Raw genomic sequence first — 23,796 nt, forward strand, 5'->3', positions numbered from 1 at the left:
ATTATATTTTCACATACCTCATAAATGTTTTGGGGATTCTTGTGTGTAGTAATTCTAAATTGACTCAATTCATCTAACTCAATCCTCTCTACATCTTCTTCCTTATCACCATTCTCGACTATGAGCCTTCTGCTTGGTTTCTTCACAAGTTTTCTCAACTTGACTTCCTCAATATTAGCATTTTTCCTTACTAGGATTTTTCCCTAAGTTATCTTTATTATCTTAATCACTTCTTTCCTTTTTGTCTCAAAAACTACAATAGTAGTTTCCCTAGTCCTTTTTCTTGTAATCCTTGGTGATGTAGGTGTAGGATCAATTACAATCTTCTTCAAGTTCTTCTTCACCTAAGACTCAACAATCAAATTGTTTTTCTCTTTACCTTCTTGTGTCTTGCCCACAACTATATGTTTACCTTTTCCCTCTACTTATTGTTCTTCATTATCATCTTTGTCTTCATCTTTACTACTCAAGTCATCTCCTTTTCTTGTGGAAATTGTCAATTGTACTTCTCTAAATTTACCTTCCAAATCCTGTATCATCTTCTTCTCAACTGTAATAGAACTTGATGCCATTTTCTTTGTTTAGCGTTTCAAACTTGAATTATACTTCACTTAGTATAATCACAAATTTCAAATTACTCATAATTTATTGGTGACACACTATAAGATCTTTACACTAATTACTCAACTTCACTCTCAAATTGCTAACTCGCCTCTTCTCTTGAATCTTGAATGCAAGGTGTTTAAAATGATTGATAGAATTAATTATATAGATCCAAAATTAAAATTTAGTGCGTTGCCAATGTTTTGTACACAAAGTATGTGCATGACAACTATCTCATCCATCTCTACAAAACTCAACAAATAGAATTTATTTAGTTTATCTTAGGAAATACCACTACTTAGTTCTCACTTTATATTTCACTCAGTCAATTAATGGTCCCCTCACTCATTATTTTCATAAAGATACAAACTTGATCAATCTTACAACTCAATTATAATTGGCATCTTCGGGACTCCAATACTGGCACTCAGTCATTACAAGTTTTTTAACTCAACACAAAAATACATTATTCAATTCAAACCTCAAGTCTATCCATATGAATCTAATATCATGTTGATTTGGAATTTCATGTAAGAAATCTTGGGAAATATTGTATAATTTAGAAAATTTAACATATAGTTCCATACATACCTCTTGTTGCCTAGTTTGTGGTGTTGTGATCACCTAATCTGTTGGATTGGGTGATCACAATTGCTTCATTTGAGCTACTATTTCCATCATGTTTCTTTATCCACATTTGATTCATCTAATCTCTTATTTCTTCAGTATTAACATTTTCTTCTCCATTTTCCACTTCTTCTTTTAATACTATAGCTTAGTTCCTGGAGTTTTTTCTTATGTGGCCAACTTTTTGACAATTAAAACATACTAGAAAAAAGTTTCTCCAATTTCTTGATCTTCCTCTCAAATGTATTCTTGCATAATTTTCTACAATGTGTCCATAAATTCCACATAACTCACAAGCTACCCAAGTATTGTAATCACATTATATTGCATTACATTGTCTAGGTGCACTACCTTGATTCTTGCATGTCCAATTGGGTTTCACATTGGATCTGCAATCTTGTGCCTTATGACCATACTTCTCATAATTATAGAAATATCCTCCAAATCCAGATGCAATTGGTGTCTTTGACTCATAGTACTCAATTTCTTATTGTCTATCATTACTGTACTTTTAAAAATATCTATTAAATTCATGCTTGGAATTTGACTTACCATAATTTCTCCTGCAAACATATGTTGTATGTCTTTGTTTTTCATAGTGATAGTATGTAGGCTTGTTTTTATTTGACTTTTCACTTTTTTGTTCTCCATTCTTTGATGATTCTCCTTGCTCAGTTAATGATATGAACTTGGCATACCCTAATCTAGTAGTTTCATGGGGTCTCCTTTGCAACCTTAGTTATTCATCAAGTTGTTTCATGAAATCTTTGGATTTGTTCATCCTTTCAATGATTAGTTCATTTTTCAATTGATTATTCTTAAATCTTATATTTTCAATCTCATCCACCTTCCTATAAATCTTATGATATGCACTAAGTAACTGATTGACCATGTCATACTGATTGTGTGTCAGCTTCTACACTTCATTAATCCTTGGATCATGTCTCATGACCATTTCCCTCTTATCTTCATCAACTGTTTCTTTATCTCCTTTAACTTTCTTATTTTGTTCAGTCACTTCACATAGCCTTACTGATTGTATTTTATTCTCTCTCTTTAGTGATATTTCTCTTTATTTAGAGTGTTATTCCCTTCCAATAGATCTATTGTTGATGCATCGGTCTTACTAGATCTAACATCATCATATATATCTTCAATTCTTTCTTCCTAAAATTAATGTGTATTATTTTTCTAAATTTCCATCTCCTTCCTTCTCTTCAAGGATTTTTTTTGTTCATCCTTTGTAGTACTAAGTTTCTACAATGAAAACTTCATATCAAGCTTTTGATTTTCAATCACCTTCACTAATTTGTAGGCTCCCTTCTCCAAGATATTTATCTCTTGAGTGGTAAGAAGACTTCTTAGAGTACTTAGCTCTAATACCAATTATTGGAAATATAATAAGGAAATTTAGATATTGAGAGGAGGGTGAATTAGGATCTATAAAATTCACTTCAAATATTAAATTTGATATATTTCATATTAACCTTGACCTTTGTTGAAAATGATTAATCAATTGTATATTGTCTTTGATGTTACACAAAATGGCATACATTCACCAGTTAGTGTTTGCCAAGCTCACTCAGGTAATGAAGACAATTCTCTGTGTTTTCCAAGCATTTTTGTGTATGCCAAGTTCAGAACTCAATGTCTACCAAGTTCACTCAGAAGACAAAGGAAAGTTGCAAGATAATGAGTGTTAATCGAGTTCACTCAGTTACCAAAGAGAATTCATAGAAGATAGGGTCTGTCAAGTTCACTTGGGAAACAAAGTTAGTTGGCATGAAAACCATTGTTAATCAAGCTCACTTAGTTAATGAAGGAAAATCTATTTTTGCTAGTGTTGGCTAACAAATGATTTTTCTATTTTAGCTTAATGAGTTAATTGAATATGTTTGATGGTTCTATTTGATTGAGGAGATGAATATTAATTATTCTAAGTTATACTCAAGCCAACTTGATGATGTGTTGCAAGATATAAATATAAGGTCAAGTTGTGGGATTGAAGTGTGAGTGAGCGTAAAGAAGAAGAATGCTTAGAGGAAGTGAATTTGATGGATAAAGAAGAATATCCTTGTGGAGCTACAATGATACATTCAATCAGGAAGGATCAAGTATTAAAGCCAAAATTGAGATCTATAATCAATAATTCAGTTGCATCAAAAATTAGGTCATCTCTTTGTTACTCTCTAACCATTGTAGCAATGATCTAAATCTCTTAACAAAGTTGGCTTAACAACTATTTCTAAATCCTCTAACAAGATGGAATTTATATTTGAAGCATCTTAAAGACCTCTAACAAGGCCGCTCCTAACAAGGTGATTAAATCCTCTAATAGGGTCACACCTAACTGTGTGTTTCATAACCTTGAATAGGGTTGCCTCCTAACAAGGTTCACTTTAGAAGAGTGAAAATCAATAACTAGTTATAGTTTGTGGTTTTTCTCAAATTGGTTTTCCACATTAAATCTTGGTGTCACTTGTGTTCATGCTATTTCTTTTATGTGTATGCACCTAACTTAATTTAAGGTTAGTCACAGTTAGTCACATTAAGATCTGAATATTTAGTTATTGCCAAGTTACAGTTGATTTTCAGTACATGTCGAGTGTCTATGTGTTTGTTGAGTTACAACAAAATATAGTTTAATTAGAGTTTATGTTTGGATTTGTATTGACATTTAAGGGATCTAGGAATTATTTTTTTGGTAATTGATTCACCCCTCCCTTCTCATTTACTTCACTTATATTTCTGACAATTGGTATTAGAGCTTTTGGTGCTTGCAAAGAAGGTTTCAAGGACCTAAGTTAAAGATCAGGATGTTTTATAGAAGAGAGATTTCCAAGTTGAACAAAGACAACATTGCAACATGGAAAGAGTTCATGAGGTTTCATTTGGAAACTATTGGTGATTGTGATTGTAAATATGTTGATAATTAATACAAGGCTCCTATTAGAACATTGACAATTGAAGAGATTGCTAAAAAGAAAAATCATAACATCATGATGATTGATATTATTTCTAATATTAATTATGTTGAATTTAATGAGGTGAAAAGTTTCACTACAATTCATGAAATGTGGACCAAACAGAAGGATATATATGGAGGTGATGACAATGTAAGGAGACCTAAAGTAAAAAATCTTAGAGGCCTATTTGATGAGATGAAGATGAGAGAGGATGAAAACATTGAAAAATATGCTAAGTGAATTAAATCAAGTGTGAGTGTAATCAAAGCATTTGGAGGAGACATTGATGATAAAAAAATTGTAAGTAAGGAACTCAAAACCCTTCTTCCTATCTATGCAATTAGAGTGTCTACTATTCAAGAGATGGGATGTGATTCAAATAATAAGATAAATCTAGATGCTCTAGTGGGAAGATTGATAGCTTTTAAACTGGATAACTATGATAACTACATCCCTAGTTCCAAAGGCATTGATTATGAATTTGAAGCCAAGTTTTTACTCTAGAAGAAAAGTGGAAAATTAAAAGGTAAGCAATCAAAAAGTGAAGAAGAGGAAGAAAGTTCTGACAATGATCTTGAAGTTGTTGAAGCCCTACTTTCAAGGAAATATTCCAAAAGAAGAGGAAAGTACAATGGAAAGATTCCTCTAATCTATTTTTCATGTAAAGAAGTTGGTCATGTTGTTCCTAGGTGTCCAAGTAGAGAAAGAAAACATGAAAACAAAAGTAGTAAGTTCAAAGGCAAGAAGGAATTCAAGAGCTACAAGGACTATAAGAAAAAAGGTAAGAAATCTTGTTTTATGGCTAAGGATACTGATAGTAGTGATAATGATGAAATGGTCTATATAGCTATAAAAGATGAATTAGATGATGAGTCAAATAAGATGACACTTATTTCTCATGTTACTAAGAATTCTACATGGATTAATGATATTGATTTCTCTCATCATATGATTGGTGACAAATCAAAGTTTGAATATATGGAACATTATGATGGTGGAAGTGTTAGATTTGGAAATAGTTCAATAAAAGAAAAAGGTTGCATTTCACTAACCAATGAACTCAAATGTGATAATGTATATTGGGTTGAAGGACTAAAGCATAATCTATTGAGTGTGGAACAATTGAATAAGATTAGATTCAAGGGAGAATTCATGAATGGGAAGGCCAATCTGCTAGATGGAAAAGGAAATGTAGTTGTGTCTGGCAATCAGAGAAAAGGTAACTTGTTCTATCTAGATCTTAGTGAAAGTTCATGTTTCATTGTTCATGTAGAAGAAAGTTGGCTATGGCATAAAAGGTTATGTCATTTGAACTTTGATAATCTTGTAAAAATAAGTAAAAATAGAAGAGTAAGAGGTATTCCTACTCTGAGGAAAGCTGATGTGGGTCTATGCAAAAATTGTCAAATTGGAAAGATGGGAAAGACTAGTTTCAAAAGTAAGAACTACTATGCAGAAGAAGTCTTGGAGTTGGTTCATACAGACCTTTGTGGAGCTATTGTAATAGAAAGCTACAATGGAGATGAGTATTTTATTTTACTTGTTGATAACTATTCTAGAATGATGACTGTAATGTATCTAAAAGAAAAATCTAAAGCTTTTCAAAAAATTTAATGGTATCTAGCTAGAGTTGAAAAAGAGACAAGAAAGAAATTGAAATCTCTTAGGTCAGATAGAGGAGGTGAATTCATCTCTAATGAATTCAGTGAATTCTTCTTTGAGAAAGGAATGAAAAGACAAGTATTAGCCCTAGGTACACCTCAGTAAAATGGTATAGCTAAAAGAAGGACCAAATCTATCATGGATTGTATAATAACCTTCATGATAGAAAAGAATGGTGTAATCAAATACTAGAAGGAAGCAATCAGCACAATAGTACATACCTGGAATAGAATATAGTTGAAGAAAGACTCAAATCAAACACCTTATGACATATGGTATGATTATAAACCCAATGTAAGTTACTTGAAAGTATTTGGTATTAAATTTTATATCTTGAAGGAATATAGGAAAGGGAAATTTGATGTCAAAGGTAATGAAGGAATATTCCTTGGTTACTCTTGCAGAAATAAAGAATATAAGTTTTAAAATCTAAATACTCATAGAATCATAGAAAGTGCACATATAATAATTAATGAGTTTGTAGAAAAGAGTGAAGAAAATAGCAGAAAAGAACCTGAGCATCACAGAAGGTTTATGTATTATGAACCTGATATATTGCCAAATCTAATTGGAAGTTGGGAAGCTTCATCTCTCGAGTTGCAACCAGTGCAACTCTAGTCATAGTCTAAAGGACTTGAGTTGTAGTCAAAAGCTACTGAGTTGTAACTAGTGCAACCTGAGTCATCATAGGGACTCGAGTGATAGACAATGGGATAAAAGCTTGAAGATCATGTTGAGCTATGTGAATCAAGCCCTAAATCCAAACTGCCTATATTAGAAATATATGTCAGAAGGCACCATGCCCCTAAGTAGAACATTAAAGACAAGTTTGATGGTACAATGACAAGAAGCAAATTAAAAGGTACATAAATTCTTATTGAATTTGAACCTAGAAATTTTAGAGATGCTTTGGTTAATGAAAGTTGGATTGAAGCAATGAAAGAAGAGATATAATAGATAGAAAAGAATAAGACCTAGACTCTTTTTCCTAGACCCAAGGATAAGAATATGATTGTCACAAAGTGGGTTTTCATAAATCAGTTGAATGAAGATGGAGAAGTTTCAAGAAATAAAGCAAAGTTAGTTTGTAAAGGTTATTCTCAAGTGGAAGGTATTGACTATGGTAAAACATTTTCTCCTATTTCTAGATTGGAAGGTGTTAGGACTTTACTAGCATATGAAACACATAAAGGTTTTAAAGTGTATCAAATGGATGTGAAATCTGCATTCTTGAAGAAGAATTTTATATAGAACAACTAGAAGGTTTTGTATATCTTCACAAAAGCGATATGGTTTGTAAACTCCACAAAGCATTATATGGTCTTAAAAAAAATTTTCAACGAACTAATGATAATAGCAGCCTATATATTAAAGAAGGATTAGACAAAAAGATTATACTCAAACAAATATTTGTGGATGATACATTATTTACTGGAAATGATGACTTGTGCAAAGATTCTTCTAAAGAAATGAGTAAAGAATTTGAGATGTCCATGTTTGGAGAGATAAAATTCTTTGTTGGATTACATATTCAATAGAAGAAAGATGGTATCTACATTATTCAATCTAAATATATCAAGGAGATACTAAAGAAGTTTGGAATGAAGGATTCAAAGCCAGTTGGAACATCTATGTCTACTGGACACAACCTTTCCAAGAATGATGATTCCAAGGAGGTAGATCAAACCACATACAAATCAATGATTGGTGAACTACAATATGTTGTACATACTAGGCTTGGCATTGCTCTTGCAGTTGGTATGGTGGCAAGATTCTCAACTAATCCTAAAGAAAATTATATGATGGCAATCAAGAGAATCATGAGGTATCTAATGGGTACTAAAGATTATGGCCTATGGTACAAGAAAGGAGGTAACTTGGAGTTACAAGACTTCACTAACACTGATAGGGTAGGAAGCATTGATGACAAAATGACCACCAGTGGTGGGGCATTCTTTCTTGGTAAAAGTCTAGTGTTTTGGACAAGAAAAAAGAAGAATTGTATCTCTCAATCAACATTAAAGGTAGAATATGTTGCAGTAATAGTCAATTATTCCAATATTGTTTGGTTCAAGAAACTATTGGTACGTATGAAGATAGAGATCAAGGATTGAGTAGTTATCTTCTGGGATAGCACCAGTGCAAACAACATATCAAAGAATACAGTGATGCATACCAAGACCAAACACATTACAATTAAATATCATTTCTTGAGAGAATTAGTACAAGACGAGGAAGTAATGTTGGAGTATGCGAATACCAAAGAATAGCTTGTAGACATATTCACCAAACCATTACCTAAGGATGCATTTTTGTATCTAAGAGGTAAGCTAGGGGTCATTACCCTATTTGAATCTCACTAAGAAATATTTAGTGATGCATTAACCAATGCATATTTGAGATTAGTATATTTGATGCAATGATAAAGGGAGGATTGCATATGAATCAATACATAAGGTACACTAATATTTACTTAATATTGTCTTTGGCATGAGATGTCAAAGAGGGAGAGTTTGCTATCATGTCATAGAAATTTTCTAAAGAGAAATAGTATACATTTCACAAAAATTTTGAAGATGAATTTAGTTTGATATCAAAGAGGGAGAGTTTGCTATCAGATGGAGATATTAAAGACATACAACTTTTTCTCATAGAAGGAGTAGGCTAAAGATAGAGGGAGTTCACACTGACAGAGAGAGTTCTCATAGATGAGAAAAAGAATGAAACTAAGGATATTTTTCTTACGTTATTTTGCTCTATAAATTTCATTGTATTATGACATGTTGTGTTGCCATCAATGCTAAAGAGGCTGATTGTTAAAAATAATTTATCTATTTTATATTGTCTTTGATGTTACACAAAATTACATACATTCACCCATCAATGTATGCCAAGATCACTTGGAAAATGAAGACATGTATCTGTGTCTACCAAGCATATCTTTGTATGCAAAGTTCAGAACTTAGTGTTTATCAAGTTCACTCAGGAGACAAAGGAAAGTTGGAAGATAATGAGTGTTAACCAAGCTCACTCAGTTACAAAAGAGAATTCATAGAAAATACTTTCTACAGAGTTCACTTAGGAGACAAAGATAATTGGCTTGAAAACCATTATTAACTGAGCTAAATTGGTTAACGAAGGAAAATCTATTTTTGTTAGTGTCTACCGATTTGGGATGGCTAACAAAGGATTTTTTTTGTTTTACCTTATTGAGTTAAATGAATATGTTTGATGGTTCTAGCCAACTAAGGAGATGAATATTAATTATTCTAAGTTATATTCAAGCCAAACTAATGATGTCTAAGATATAAATATAAGGTCAAGTTATGGGATTGAAGTATGAATGAGTGTGAAGAAGAAGAATGCTTAGAGGAAGTGAATTTGAAAGATAAAGAAGAATATCCTTACGAAGCTGCAAAGATACATTTGATCAAGAAGGAGCAAGTATTAACTCTAGAATTGAGATCTGTAATCAACAATTTAGTTGCATCAAAAATTAGGTCATCTCATTGTTACTCGATAACTATTGTAGTAGTGATCTAAATCTATTAGCATAGTTGGTTTAATCGCTATTTGTAAATCCTATAACAAGGTTGCATTTCTATTTGAAGTCTCTTAAAGACCTCTAATAAGGAAAATCCTAATAGGGTGATTAAATCCTCTAACAGGGTCACACCTAATAGTGTTTTTTGTAACCTTTAACAAGGTTGGCTCCTAACAAGGCTCACTTCAGAAGAGTGAAAATTAGTAACTAGTTGTAATTGGTGGTTTTTCCCAAATTGGGTTTCCACATTAAATCTTATTGTCACTTGTGTTCATGCTATTTCTTTTATGTGTATATAACTAAGTTAATTTAAGGTTAATCACACTTAATCACACTAAGATCTGAATGTTTAGTTATTGTGAAGTTACAGTTTATTTTTAGTGCATGCCAAGTTATAATATTTTTTAGTGTTAATTGAGTGCTTATGTGTTTGTCGAGTTAAAGTAGGATACAGTTTAATCAAAGTTTATGTTTTGATTTGTATTGACATCTAAGGGATCTAGGATTTCTTTTTGTTGTAACTAAATCACCCCTCCCCTCTTAGTTACTTCACTTATATTTCCAAGAGACCTTATATCAAATCAATCATATACTACAATATAACATCAGATCTAACATCTACTTGCATAGATATAGCTCATTAATACATAATCAATACATGATATAGAGATTTGGTCTCGTAGGAAACCCCCAAGGTGAAGCTAAAACTATAGTGGGGATGACACCCACAAAATCTTCACCACTATAATAATAAAGTGTGGTTGTTAGGGGTTCAAATTTTTATCACTTCTGATGATCTACCCTGTGAGGGGTCTTCCCTATTAAGAGTTTACAAGACTATTAAGATTACCTTGATTAAAGGGTTTAACATCACAACTAAGTGAGTACTTTGTTAGGAGATTTACATAGGCTTGTTATGACCACTTTGTTAAGAGATTTACCCTAAAACACTTGTTAAAATGTTACAATACCTTGATCCTTTGGTATACACTAAGAATGTTGATATAGATATCCTCTTTCCAATGTATTGTCACCTCTCTATGATTGGTCTTCAATAACTCTTCACTACACTACTCAGTCACCTTATTGCTCCTCAACACTTAACTTCACTGAATTCACCTTCATCTTTTGGCTCACAAAAATCATAAAATTAGGTCTTAAACCCTCCTACAATAGATATATAATGAAGTTTCTTGATCATGATCAAGAATCACAATTCATCCCTCTTGTTTCTTGGCCTTTTCATTTTTTTGATTGGCTAATCACGTAATAGAGGAATTAAAGATATGCAATTACAAACATAATTTCCTCCATAACTAACTCCTTGAACATATAGTCATATTTTCATCCTCACAAAAATGGTTTACAAATAAGTTTGTGTCGTTTTGAATATTTATAAAAAACTATTTTTCTTAGAACTAGTAGCTTTTTTATGCTTAGCTATAGCAGTTCTTCATGTTATCACTTGGCTTGTACTATGCTCAGCCTTAAATGAATAACTCAACTTATATAGAAATCCACGTATATTATCTTATGAACAATTTAGCAACTAAGGAATACTCAGAGACAACTAATATCCTTGGCATTAACTACTACTCAACATCTATACAATTGCTCAACCTTCATAGTAAGAGTTGTGTAGTATTACAACATTAGGCCACCAGGCTCTAGGATCCAATGTTTACTTGGAGAGTGAAAGATTTGGAGGATGAATAAGAAGTCTAAGAAGGTTGAAATACCTAGATATGACTGATATGTACCTGTTGATGGGAAATGACCACTAGAGAACTACCTTTAACAACCTCTCTAATTTGAGGGAAATTTATTTCTATGGTTGTGGACTTTCAGGTAGAATAACTTATCTCCTTCACCTCACTCTCTTATCCCATCTTGATCTTTCACAAAAATAATTTTATTCCTTGTTGCCAAGTTGGTTTCATAATAGCTCATCCTTGGTTTCCATTTATATACGTGATAGTGGTCTCAACAGTTTTAGCCCTTCAAATTTCTTACATCATTGAAGCCAAAGCCTGAAAATACTTGGCTTGTCAAATAATTACAATCTAGGAGGAGCAATTCCTCATTCCATTGGAAATGCTTCAATTATTGAGATCTTTAACTTCTCATTTAATAATTTATCAGGGGATTTATTACCATTTTCCAAGATTTCTTCCCTCATACATCTAGAACTCAAGAACAACTAGTTGTTTGGAATAATTTCCAATACCATTTCAAAGCTTTCTTACCTGAGATATATGGACCTTAGTTACAACCAATTATTTGGAACCATTTTTCATACCATTTCAAAGCCCGTCCTCTTTGGAAAAATGTTTCTCTTCTCTAACCATTTAACTAGCATCATTTTTCTTTCCCTACTCAAAAATTCATCTCACGTCAAGGAAATAGATTTTTCTAAAAATAATCTCACACTTTATATTTCTTCAAGTTTGGTTCCTCAATTGAAACAACTGTAGTATATAGGGCTAAGGTCTTGTAATTTTCAACAGGATATTTCTCCTTTTCTTTCTACTTTGTACTCATTAGAATAGTTGGACCTGTCACATAAAAACATTGTAAAAAATATTCCTAGTCTTGAAATACTCAATCTATCACATAACTTTTTGGAAGTTTCTCTGCCCACTCTTATTTTCAAGTATATATAGATTCTAGACTTGCATAAAAATATTTTGTATGGCTCTACTCAAGATTGTAATGCAGATATTTTAGACATGTCAGAGAATAGGTCCAATGATTCTATTCCAAAATCCATATGCTCTGGCCCTAATTAGCTAGATATCCTAGACTTGTCAAAGAATAGGCTAAGTAGTGTCATTCCTAAAATTTTGGCTAGATGTTATTTGCTAGAAGTCTTTAATTTGGCTCAAAATTATTTGGAAGGTGAGATCCCACAAGAGCTAGGAAATATGACTACACTTGGGACACTAAATCTCAATGAGAACAACTTGCAAGGTATTGTCCCTTCTACTATTGCAAGTTGTGCAAGGCTTTGAGTATTTGACATTGGGAAGAACAAATCTTAGGGGAATGTCTCAGCTTTTATTGGAGAACTAATAGAATTAAGAGTTCTCAACTTGGCTTATAATAACTTTCAAAGCAATTTTCCATGCGATTTTTCTTCACTCAAGAATACTTAGATTCTTAATTTATCTCATAATAATATTCTATGACTTATTCCTAATAGTTTGGGAAAGTTGAACACTATGAGCAATCAAACACAAACAAACAAAGAAGAGATGAGATCAATTGACTATAACTATGCATTTGATTTTAGGTTCTATTTTATAAAGGAGTTTGTGAATCAAGAAACACTTTGGATTAAAGGAAAACTTACTACATACAGTAAGATCATTAGTGCCTTCAAATTCATGGATCTTCCCTTTAACAACTTATCAGGAAATTTTCCTAAGGAAATAATAGATTTGAAGTGTTTAATTTCTCTAAATATTTCAAAAAAAAATTGATTGGAACCATTCTTGAATCCTTGGGAGGTATGGTTTACTTGGAGTCATTGGATCTTTTAGGAAACATGTTGTTGGGAAAGATTCCATCAAATCTTATAAATTTGACGTTTATTTCTATTTTGAATCTTTGGTACAACAATCTCCTAGGCCTAATACCACAAAGGAAGCAATTTATAATATTTTAGACTTCTTCTTATGTGGGGAACCCCAGTCTTCATGGTTGGTCCTTGGAAGATGGATCCATCAGATCAGGGATTGGTGAAAAAGGTAGCTAATTTCAATCAAACAATATAGGAGCTATGGAAAGAGGTATACATGAGATTGATTGATGATGGTCATTTTTAGTGGGGTTATCTTTTGGGGTGAGATTTTCTAGTGTAATTGCAGTGTTGTGGTTCTACCTCAAATGGAGATACAAATGTTTTTCTTTACATGATAGAGTAATTTGATATCATTTTAAACATTGAGTCCATGAAGGTATTGTGTAGGTGATTCTTTTCCTTTTCCTTCGATCACATATCCATCTTATAACATCTTACACTTAATTAAACTTATTGATCTCTCTTATATATTATAAGATTTGTCAAGTCATCTTGAATATCTTTTCAAATAACCATCAAACAACCAACTAGTCAGCCTTAATTAGTTAGTTAATTAACAACTATAATCTACTGATACTTAGTCAATACTGGGATTAATCACTTGGTTAACACTTGAACTCTTTTGATGCTTGAACACTTGGTTAATACTAGAAGTTCTTGGTTAATATCAAAAGTCCTTCATTGCTTGACTTCTTGATTAATACTGAATATTGAATGCCCTTCATTTCTTGACTACTAATTTAATACTAATATTTTGTGTAATATAAATAACAACATACAATTTGAATAATTGTTTCCAACAATTTTCATTTGGGGTGGGATTTTCTAGTGTAATTGTGGTCTTGAGCTTCCACCTCAAATGGAGATACAATTTTTTTTCTTTACAGGATAGAGTAATTTGATATATTTTTGAACATTGAGTCCAGATGAAGGTGTTGTGTAGGGGATGCAAAGACTCTTCCTAATAAATATGCATGCTTATGTTTAGGCCATCATCTATGTTTGTCCCTTGTACTATTGTTATTTTATTTGGTGGTGTAATGTTGGGTAGAAGAAGTTGACATCCTTTCTATAATGAATAGCCTATAAGAATCCTTCTGCTAACTGCAAGTTTTCTTCTCTCGATGTTTTTAGATATATTTAATTTCTAAAGAAATTTGTTAAAGAGGCATTTTTTGTTTACTAAGACGATTAAATTTTATAATTCTTCTTTATATTTTGATAAAATATTTCAGAGGAAAAGGAATCAAATTTGTGTAGTAGAAGTAAAATTGTAGACATTTGCGTATGCAATTTTAGTTACAATGCATTAAATAGAGGCATAAATATTGCTCAATTTTTTCAATTCTCATTCATTTATCAATATGCTTTACTAGTAAAATCTCCAAAGATCTATCATTTTCTTTGTTAAATTGAATGAATACATTAATCCAGATTTCAATGGAAGAATGATCCTTAGAAGTATCGTTTCTCTATTGTGGGATTCTAGCATGCCATAGACATGACTTGGAGATCTCTTTTCACTACTTTCACGTTTTATGCTCTAAAAATGCTATTCACATATGAAGTCTACTTTCAATAAAATATTCTTTATTGGTACTATCAAGTGCATTATTTCTTTTCTTAACAATTCTAGGTTCCATCGGTGGAGATTTGTTTTTAACTTACGTTGCAATAAATATTCTAGTCACACAATGTGTTTGATCTTCAAAAAGAGTCTATAAGGGCATAATAAACAATGTTGACATTAGAAAAAACTTTGAATTTAAATAGAGAACTAGGTAATGAGGTAGTTGAGAAGGAATCTAATCAAGAGAATGAGGATGTCAAATTATTGCAATTTTATAAAGCCAATGTAACACTTGAAAGATTATTATAGTGTTTAACAATTGGACTAGGAAGAATGTGCTAATTCTAATATTTTATTTTAAAAGTGAGTTCATTCATCACTTCATCAATTTCTTATTCTATGAATATCATTCTTCTTTGTGTATTTCAAATAATGTTATAAAAAATGGAAAGAAATATAGCAAACAATTTCAATGGATTGTCAAAAACTACTATCATCAACTACATAAAATATTATTCATCAACTTCATCATTCTAATAGTCCTAATAGTCCCATGTTATAGAATAGACTATGGAAACATTGTATTTTACTCTTTTTTATTAATTTCTTGAAGGACTCATCAAAAAAAAATTTCCTCAATTCTACTATCAATGGTTAACACAATTAATTTTCTGCACAATAAGGTAGTATATAACGTCATATTAAACAATGCTTAAACTAGAGAAAACTTTATTTTTACATACATAACTGTGTAATGAAGTAGTTGAGAAGAAAATTAATCAAGAGGGTGAGGATGTCAAATTATGGTAATTTTACTAAGCCAGTGCAACACTTGGAAGTTTATAACAACTTTCAACAAGTGGAGTAGGAAGAATATGGTAATTCTAATATTTTATTTTAAAAGTGAGTGCATGTATTACCTCATTAATATTCTATTCTATGAATATCATTCTTCTTTGGGTATTTCAAATAAAATGATCAAAAAATAGAAATCAATAAATATAATATAATTCATCAACTTCATCATTCTAAAGTCATAATAGACCCACATTATATAATTGACTATAAATAGGTTAGATTTCATTTTTATGTAATCATTTCTTCAAGGAGTCAATCAAATGATTTTTCTCAATTCTACTATAAATGGTTAGAACCCTTAATTTTGTTTATGCATAAGAACCTATTGAACTCATTAACAGATAATCATTACACCACATTAGACTTTCTATTTAAATAGAGAACTTTACAAGGAAACTAAATAAATAAAAACCCTAACGTGAAAGTTTAGTATGCCAATCTAGAGTGATTTACATTGATAATGCAACATGACATCTTACAAGGCCTTCCCTTTTGTAATTGATACCCACACCTTATCTCCTCTTGGCTCATCAACCTAGTTGATTCCTAAGCTTAAGATCACAATGTTTTAAAGGATATACTAAAACATCAAATATATGCCTAGATCTAGGTGAGTACAAAAGACCGTATAAGGTAAATGGAAACATATAGCTAGTGCAAATTACAAATAGAATCCTAAATGATATTTTCTTGGGAATAGCCTCCCATTTTTCCTTTATGGCATTCTTAAAGTATAAACTAGCAATCATATTGTGGTACATATCAACACAAAACTCGTCCAATCTCATTTTGTGTAATTTCCCAAAACAAATATTTCTAGATTGGTGTATAATTTAATAGTGGCAAAAAGGTTTTACACATTGAAAATAAGTTATGAATTTGAAACTTTTCCTTGTAATGTACAAACATTATCTAATATGCACCTATAATGAATAATAATGTTGTATTCTTCAAATGCTATTTTAAATGGTTCTAGTATAAGATTGTTGCATGAAAAGAGCTTTGGATCATGTTCCTTCTTTGATTCATTTGATTATAATAACATTTCCTATGTTTGTTTATGTTGTTAGCATTTTATTACTATATTTCAATTATAGTGCAATAAGACTATAATGATAAGAAGGTCAATGTATTAATGAGCTTAGGGCAAAAAAACTTGTATTCTCATATACTCTATTCCAAAATGCTTCTATTAAGATATTATCTAACCTTTTACAGAAATTGTAATGATACACAAATCTACTAGTTGCTTAAAATGTTGAATGCTCTTTAATGTTATATGTCCATTATGCATATAATAACATATTATGCTTGACTAACATGTCACAAATTAATTTGTATTTCTTGAAGTTGCAAACCTTTTAATTAGTAAGTTAAAAGATTTATGTACTTATATGCATTTTAGGATGATATTTTTTTGCATGATAAAATTTACAAAAGAGTAAGAGATGATGTCTATATTATGTATCTAAAGATCTTGGATAGGATATGAGGTTTAGAAAATTTAATAGTTCACTTTGTGTAATTGGTATAGAATAATAATAATATATAGCTCACTATGACATAAGGAATGCAATATCATGAAATTTATATTACAATATAATAAATATTGTATCAGAATTTTAAAAGATATACATATTTTAGAATATTAAATAAGTTTACAATAATAAAAAGATGTTAGGTTGTAAAAAATTAAAAATAATGAATTGAAACCACTTTTATTTTTTAAGATATCCAATGTATATGACTAATTTCTTGTATGCAATGACTACACATATCCATGTTAGTAGAGAATCATGGCACTGGCTATGGTGCAACTTATTTGCACCATTTCATTTGCATTTCCTTCAGTCTCCCCCTCCTCTGACGGCTTCTCTGACATGCACGCTGCCATCTCTCCCATATGTTGTACAAACACAAGATGCAAAAAACTTATTTGGCATGTGGAATCCCAATGATTAACCCTGTGACTACTAATTAACACATTAGTAAAAATCAAAATCTAATTTTTACACAAAGGTCAAAAATAAAATGCTTTGGAAAAAGTAAAGAAAATCCTCTCATTAAAATTAATGTTAAAAAGCCTCAAGTCAAGTCCAAAAGGCATTTCTACTTGGCAGTTTGTGTATTCACTCCTATTTCATTAAAATTTATAAACCAATTTAAAGTAATTGTCAAGTAATTTATTCTTGAAGTTTAAATTACGTAGTTAGATTCTTCTTGTTAAATATGTGATTTATATATATAGAATTTTTATTTTAATAAAGTTTTGAATTTTTTATAGCCTATAAGATTGATGTGGGATGTTTTAATTAGAGAGATTAAAATGTAGTAGTGAAAAGAAGGCTAAAAGGTTAAAAGACTAAAAGCACAAGGATTAACTAAATTATATTTTCCTATCATAGATCATGGAGTGTGGTTCTTAAATTTTATCAAAAAAATCTATATAGACCAATCTCTATATTTTTGGGACCATTTTTCTCTATTTGGTACTCCATTGTCATTTGTATTGCTACAACAACTTTGTAACATCCATTTTTTCAATAAATAATCATTTTTGAGAATATCATAGAGCGTGGTTCTTAAATTTTATTAAATAACCTACATTGACCGATCTTGAGAAGTGTGAAGAAAAATCTATTCAACTTTTCTTGTGTCACTCTCGCTCGCCGGGTCTCACACGTCTTTCTTTGGCGATAGTTCTCACAGTCGTCTATGTCATTCGTTATTTTGGGATCATTTATTTGTCGATTTCTCCATTTCGTCGTTCACAAAACCTTGGAAAATCAGACATCTTTTTTGGGAAAAGGAGAATTACTAAATATGAAATATTTGTTTACTTTCTAATTGGAATTGGTAGGAACAATTTTTTAAAAATTAATCTTCACTTTGGATGTGTTAAAGTTGAATTCAAATATAAGTTTTGAATTTTTATTTTGATTCAAAATGAAGGTTTGTTAATTCCATTACAAGAAGTGGATTTGGAATTGTCAATTGAGATTGCAATTATAATTAAAGCAGATTTGAATTATTTCAGTTTGATGTAACTAAAATCTACTTTTGAATTCACGTATCTAGCATCTTAAGAAATTGAATAACAATTATTTGATTTAAATTTTTCTAAGGTGGCTAGTAAATATATTTTTAGTATAAGATAATAAACTGAGATATTTAAAAATATAGTAATTAATTATTATTATGTGTTTTGATTAATTATTACTATGACCTTCCAGATAAGAGGCTCACAATTTACCATCATGTTGTAGGCTTTTGCCTATTATTATATACATTTTTTTTAATATAATATAACTAATGTATACATTTTAAAATGAAATAGTTAAACACAAATTTGAAAAAAATATTGTTGTTGAATTTTAAATTTCATAATTTAGATTGCAATATATTGAATTGCAAAAAAGAAAACTAAGAAAAAAAAAAAAAAAAAATGCTTTTGTTTTGAATGAGCTCTGCAACTACTGCCCATGGTGTGCGCTTCTGGCAAGGGTCCCCCTCCTCCTTTGCCCCTGGATTAGACATTCATTTGTTTGAATTTGAGCCTTGTCCTTTCTGTGCAATCTGTTGTAGTTAATCCCCTTTTCAGTCCTAGGTTGCAAGTATGATCTATAGGGTCCCCCTATCTATCAGATGACTTGACTTAAATTCTAGTTGGTTCTACTCCCCAAGAATCTCAAGGGAATGTTGAATTACGAATGGTGGAGATCCCTATACGGGGTTGGAAAAGTGTGCTTCTTGGAGACAAAGGTGACATGCCTCCAAAGTGATACCCAAAATTGTTAATGGCAAGGATGGCTTAGATATTTTCTTACTAGAATTGGTGGTTGAAAATATCTCACTCGGCTTTGCCTAGGCTTTGGTGGGTCATTTTATTGCATTATGTCCATCCATTGAAATGGTTGGAAAATGGTGCTCTGTGAAATGGAGACTTGGGGGATTGGTCAACATCTCTATTTTATCAAGTGAAATTTTTGTCTTCAGCTTTACCTCTAAGGGTGACAAGTGCACCATTTTGGCTGGAACTTGGAGATTTGGTGAACATTTGTTGACTTTGGCCAAATGGAAACCTAGGTTTAAGCTAGATACATACCTTCTCCCTATGGCCCTAAACTAGATTCAGCTCCATGGTCTTCCTCTAGATTTCATTGACTCCTAACAGGGTCTATCCTTTCACAAGAAAATTTTATATTAGTACATCATTGTGTGGGAAACATTTCCACAGGGGTTCTCCCTCTGATCAAAGGTGTCCCTAGTTAAAATATTTGATCTTATTGTGTATGATCATCTTTCTATGGTTGTTACATCTATTGTTTACATGTTTTAGAATTAATAAAGATATTGAGAGTTGTTTTAACTATATAATTGACTCACCCCCCCTCCCCCCTCTTGCAAACCTTGGCTCACTTATCTTGGTGTGCTTTACTTTCTAACAATTGGTATCATAAAATCAGGGCTTTGAAGAAAAATCTAAACAACTTGAGGTGTTTTGTGGCTTTTTATTTTAGAAAAGAAAGTTTGAAGTTTGATGGAATCAATTATGATAGTTGGAAGGAAAAGATGAAGACTCGCCTTCTATGCCTAGGTCCAAAATATTGGTTAGCTACTTTGAAAGAAAATATTATGGTAGAAGAAGAAGAGATTGAAACTTGTGAATACAAAGTAAAATTATATATACCAATGCCGAACAGACTTGCAAGAGAAGCACTTTTATCAACCCTTTTTGAATTAGAATTTGCAAAGGTAAAATTTGTAAGATTTGCATATGAAATTTGGTTGCCTTGGAGAAGATATTTGGAGGAGTTGTACATGATAAGAAAGTTTGGTTGTAGATTTGGATATGTATATTTCAATATGCTAAAATTCAGGAAGATGAACCTACTAGAGGATACTTTGCTAAAATATCTAAGATTGTTGTAGGAATTAGAACTTGTTGTGGAACTAAGACAAAATATGAGATTGTGTGGACAATCTTGGAACTAAAACAAAATATGAGATTGTGTGGACAATCTTGGAACTAAGACAAAATATGAGATTGTGTGGACAATCTTGCATACTTTTACACCTTCTTACACTCAAAAAGCACAAATAATTTAACACGTTATTCCTTGTACACCTAATTTCATAAAAGAGACTCTTCTTGGAAGTTTGTAGGCATCTAAATTAAGGATGAAATAATATGATGAATTACCTAGAGTGGAAACTGCTTTCAATATAAAATTATGATGAAGGTAAAAATGCAATGGGGATGGCACCCTAAAAATCTTCACTACTACAACAATAAAGTGTTCCTACTGCAATGATAAAGTGGCACCTTGTGAGTGGTCTTCCTTGTTAAGAGATTATAGGACTATTAGGTCTACCTTGATTAAAGGATTTTACATTACAACTAAGTGAGTACTCTATTAGGATATTTACATAGGCCTATTAGAAGCACTCTGTTAAGACATTTACCTTGAAATATATCTGTTAAATGTTACAGTACCTTGATCCTTTAGTATGCACTTACGATGTTGATACATATCTTCTGTTTCCAATGTAATATCACCTCTCTATGATTTATCTTCAATAACTCTTCATTGTACTACTCAGTCACATTAGTGCTCCTCACCACTTAACTTCACTGAATTCACCTTCACCTTTTGGCTCAAAACCATCATAAATTTAGGTATTAAACCCTCCTTAAATAGATTCCTAATGAATTTTATAGATCATGATCAATGATCAAATTTCATCCCTTTTTCCACTTGACCTTTCCATCTTTGTAATTGGCTAATCACATAACACATGGATTGATGATCCACAATTACATGTGTAATTACCTCCATAATTAACTTCTCAAACTTATAATCATGTTACCATCCTAAAAAAATGGTTTACATATGAGTTTTTGTCTTTCCAAACATTTATACAAAACTATGTTACTTGGCACTAATAGCTTTCAGATGCTCGACTACAATTGTTTTTTATGTTTTCACTCATCTTGTACTAAGCTTGACCTTTAGTGAATAACTTAGATTACATAGAAGTTGGCATACGTTATCTTTTGAACAACTTAGAAACGAATGAATACATAGCAACAACTGACATGCTTGGTAATAACTATTGCTCAATATCTATACACTTACTTGACCTTCATAACTTAACTCAATCGCAATATTGGCTGATTAACTCTACCTAATAAATGATTAAGTATTTTTTACTAATTGAAAATACTATGATTACCTTAGGGTCAACAATCTCACCCTTTGGTACTAGTGGCAAATTTTTTTGTCATGATCAACATTTACATGCAAAGATATTCTAGACTTCAAAACTCTCCCTTTGGGTGTACTCCATAGTTTGATATTTCTCATTAGAGAATCAAACTTCTTATTGCACCAAAAGATACATATTATATATGCATACATGATCAAACAACATACTTACTTGTTTACTTGATCATGCATCATTCCCCCTTGTTTTTGACACAACTACTAGAAGTTATTTTATGTTGTGTTGTTGGAAGTATGCCAAACACATTCAAAAATGGTTGGTGCAATTTGAGAATGATAGGCATTGTATTTTCCCAATTGGCCTTTAAAGTTTCAAGGACACACATTTCAATTTATACCTTGGCCGCTAGATGCACCATGTTCTCTCTAACTAATAATTATTAATTATGTAGAAGATCCTTAGCATTTTGAATATGCCTCTCCATGAGTTATATGTGAGGTAATAACACTGCCTGAATAAAATTTACCTAATTTTGGATTCAACACTCTTCATGGAGTAGTCCTGACTACTTCCCTTGTAAAACTTTAATCTTTTAAAAGTATAAATTAGTGGAACTAGGATCCATGCCAAGCTCTTTGCTTTCCTTTTGAGTATCAACATTTATCTTGTCCATATTTTCCCTTAATGTTGTGGTGTAATAAGGAATGCTAATATACACAAGTTTGCAAATAATGTATTTTCATTTGTGGAAACGTATTCCAATTCAATTATTAGAGTGGAGATCACAACTTGTTTGATTACAATCTCACTAGATACTTTCTTCATCACCATGCTTGCATATTTCTTCTCTTCCCATTGCATCATCTTTTCTTAAACATCAATAGTAGGATCATGAACTTTCTCCAAAATTGTGACTAATTGTCCAATAATAGGGGCATTTTCATGTAAGTCATCAGCAAAAAAAGAATCAAAGAATATATCTTTAATGTCATGTAAAAATTTCCTATATTGATGAGATTTTCTCATCTCCACTTTCTTCATCCAATGTTATTAGTTTCCCTTTCAAACATTGTATGGATTTGATCTTTCATTTCTTTATGCTCTTCCCTTTTAATTTTTGTGTGCTAGAGCTTGGCATAGCTAGTTGTATACTATGTATTTGAGCCTCCAAACTTGACAACTATAACTCTTTTCTTGACCCTTCTTCCTTCTCAACTACTTCATTTTACTTTCGCTCTGCAAATTTCAATTCTTGATGGATTGTATCCTCTAACTTGCTTTTCTCATCCGTGGTTTGGAGTTCAATCATAGAACTCATCTACTCCACCTCCTCAAATTCTTCTTATTAAGGTCTTGAGGCTTTTGGTCTAATACCAATACCAAACTAATCTTCTTGATCATTTTGACTTCTTTTTGTTGTGATGTAGAGCCTAATCAGACTCAGAGGTTTATTTGGTGTGGTTTCCCTTCAGATTATTTCTATGGGGGTTTGGGGGAAGCACCCCCAAGATGGGGTCAAGTGGTAGCACCCCTACAAGGTCCTTAGGTAGTGCCCCAATTGCACTCCTAATCATAGTACAAGGTGGGGTCATGGGGCAATGCCCTCGTGCGCATTTTACCCCTAAAGCCAAAAATGGCCTTATATTGTAAAAGGTGTTAGCTACTAGTTTTTCTATTATTCTAGCCCTAATTTTGTAAGGGGCAAAAAGCTTGTATAAAAAAGGCTTAGGTTTAATTTTTTTTTAGAATTTGTGATGCAAAAATTGGTTCTTGCCATAGTATTGAGTTGGAAGAGTTTATGGATTGTAATTAGGTTGTCATAACTAGATAATAATAATATTGGATTTTTTGTTGGTGAACATAGCCCAAGGATTGGGTGAACCACATTAAATCCTAGTGTCTTGTGTTCTCTTCTATGCGATCTATTATTTTCTGATATTAGTTATATTTTTATGTAACTATTGTTTCTATCTAAGATTAGTCCTAACAAGTGGTATTAGAGCCAGGAAGTCATCATTTTTTTAGCTAGAGTATCGTCATTTTTTTAGCAATCCTTTGTAGGAAGTTCTCACAATTGAGTGGAAGCGATGGCAGACGAGGGTAAGTTGAGGGTTGACAAGTTTAATGGGAAGAACTTTTAGTTATGGAAGATGCA

This window comes from Cupressus sempervirens, chromosome 8 (assembly GCF_028749045.1).
Source record: "Cupressus sempervirens isolate cs-2001-9-10 chromosome 8, ASM2874904v1, whole genome shotgun sequence".
In the NCBI taxonomy this organism is placed as follows: domain Eukaryota; kingdom Viridiplantae; phylum Streptophyta; class Pinopsida; order Cupressales; family Cupressaceae; genus Cupressus; species Cupressus sempervirens.